General features: G+C 44.1%; 2 pseudogenes; both read left to right on the forward strand.

Annotated features, from left to right (window-relative positions):
* The first annotated feature begins 1,139 nt into the window (after positions 1–1,139).
* LOC144764492 (U2 spliceosomal RNA) lies at positions 1,140–1,313 on the forward strand (annotated as a pseudogene).
* An 890-nt stretch (positions 1,314–2,203) lies between these two features.
* LOC144764494 (U2 spliceosomal RNA) lies at positions 2,204–2,300 on the forward strand (annotated as a pseudogene).
* Positions 2,301–2,778: the final 478 nt, after the last annotated feature.

The raw sequence follows: 2,778 nt of genomic DNA on the forward strand, positions 1-2,778 counted from the left end.
CCAGCAAAACACACTACACACATCATATCACAACTCACCACTATATTCAACACCATGCCACTACCCTTACGTCACTAAACTAATCACAACTTGCACACAAACTTTACAGTATTAAACACAACAGCTACATTGCTCTATAACATTACAAAAATCTCAGGCTAAACACTTATAAGGTCCCAAAGGCGAGACCTATTGGCTATGCCAATGCTTGTTTTAAACTTGAAATTGTTATCCTGAAGAAGGTGACTATCTTTTAGAACACTGAAACGCAGCGTCGACAGTCGTTGTCAACTCACGATAGAACCATGGTGATTGTGGCTTATTTGGTTTTTCGTTGTGTGTCCAAAAGCTATGTGACAGTAAATATGTTTTTATATATTCTCTCTTACAGGCTTTTAGCAGGCAGAAACATGTTGACCTCATTCACGGCGGTAGGGGGACATTAATATCCTCAGTACACCGGTTACCCTATTTTAAACTACCATATAGATGCCAGCACTATTACATTTAAGCTGACACCTTTAATGGCCTTTTAATTCACTTCTTTTTCCATGGGCCCCCACTTAGTTTAGAAGTGCATCCCTGTCGTCAGGTGTATGCCCGCCCTCTATCAAACCAAGTTTTTAGAGGGTGAGGACCGGTCTATGATTAAGCATGACACCAGGTGGTGTGTGTGAGACCAGTCCTTCACTTTTTGTGAGATGCCTCAACTCACAAACTAAAAACTGCACTAGCACTAGAGACACTACACTGGGAGCGGCCACATTGTGGTACATATCTTATGTTGGAGGCTGCGGTCTCCCAGCACCCCGTGCCTCTGGTTCCTTCACCCCAGATTTTGTCTGGACTTTGTGGTTACACAAATAAAATAGGCAAGCATTACTTTGCATTTGTTTTTTGTTTTTTTAACTATGAAGTAGTGTATACAATTGTGTTTGTAAATTTGGTAACCTATTTAAAACTCTATCCTACACTAAGTCTACCTCTTTCTGAGATAATAGAGGATCTGGAAGAAATAATCTCTTCCCAACTACAAATAAAGGAAAAGGGAATCCTGTTTTTTTTGTCTCTGTATAACCATCCCTTTTCCAAAAGAAGAGTACCTCCTATATTACCTTTAGATTATACCTATATGCACCTTTACTCTTAATAAAGGGTTTTTTAAACAAAATCTATTCTTATCAGTTTAATATTTGATACGTCCTCTATCTGGGCCCCATATATTAAATTGATGTTTGGAACAGAGGATCTTGCGCTATCCACTCCAAGCATCAACCTGGTATTGCAGTACCTCCAGAAATGCTGCACTTCCCCACCCTGGGAAAACAATGCTGTTGAAAAATAGATGAGAAAACGAAAGTAGCGTTTCACTACCAAACCCTGTAAAGTGGCGCTACTGTGTTTGCGTGTGAATAAAAGCAAACTGGTCACCGTGTCTTGCCTCATTTATGTATTTACTTGATTTATTTGCCACTTTGCGGCCCTCATGCCGTGCTTTATTTATTTATTTACTTTTTTCCGTTTTTTAAACTTTTTTTTTTACTCTCCATCCAGACGCTGCACTTTGAAAAGACTGCTTTTCCAGCAACAGAGTTTCATTCGTTTTTTGATCAATTTCACTCAGGAACGAATGAAGTTTTCCAGCAAGTCAGGAGGTGCGAGGTAGAGACAGACAGAAAGAAAGAAGGAAAGAAATAAAGAAAGAGAGAGAGGGGGAGGGAGGCTTCCAGCAGCGGAAAAGTAGACACTGTCCTTGACTTCTAAGGGCAAGGAGGAAAATAAAGAGTTCTTTTCCTTCTCTGCTTGCCCCGCCCGGCCACAAACGGCCAAACCTTATCTATAGGCCTTAGGCTACAGGGTTGCAGAGTCCTGGGCAAGCGAGGGAGAGGTGCCCCACCTCTTCCTGTCAGGAAGCTGTCAATGGCTTCCTGGCCTGATTCCCAGCATCCCCTGCTGGAGGCAGGGGACAGGAAGGGGCAGCGCATGCAAATGCTAGAGAAAGAGGACAACGTGGGTATGCTAAGTGATGCCTAATGAGGAGACAGGCGAGGAGGACTCTGGAAGCCGGGAGAAGGCCTGATGCCAGGGCTTCCTTTCCATTAGCACGTGCTTGGAGTGGGAAAAAGGGCAGCAAGGAAGACCCCGGTCCGGGCCAGCCAGGTGGATTGCTTTGAGAGGTATTCATTCTGGCACCATTCTGGTTATTACTTCTCAGCCTTTTGGCTAAGATCAAGTGTAGTATCTGGGTTTTTTCAGTTTAACGATTGGTGCTGCAACTGTGGCAAAGACTCCCACCCCACCCACCCCACACACGAATGCCCAATCACTAAGCAATGTAACCTATGCGGTCTGACGAGCCATCTCTACTGGAACTGCCTTAACAAAGAAATCCTATGTGTCCTCAGCAAGCAACAAGGAAACCATTTTCACAAAGACAATCCTTCCCTACCCAGCAACAAGGAAGCAATCAAGCCAACCAACCCAAAGAACCTCCTAAATGTAAGAATTGTACCGGACAATGACACTCAAACAGGTCCACATAGAAGCCAAATGTCAGATATCTCAAAAACAGATGACATACTGCAGGATTTCCTAAATGACCACCCCAATATGAGGAAAAAATAGAACATGAAGACGCCCAAACAGAAGATTCCATGCAAAACTTTACTGTGGAAGACCGGGGGTCCCTACCTTGTCGGAAGAACGGGGCAGTCGGGGGGGCCACACCCCCACACCAGGAGGAACAGCGTCCCTTGGTCACCGGACATCCTCTCTTCG

This window comes from Lissotriton helveticus, chromosome 6 (genome assembly GCF_964261635.1).
Source record: "Lissotriton helveticus chromosome 6, aLisHel1.1, whole genome shotgun sequence".
NCBI classification, from domain to species: domain Eukaryota; kingdom Metazoa; phylum Chordata; class Amphibia; order Caudata; family Salamandridae; genus Lissotriton; species Lissotriton helveticus.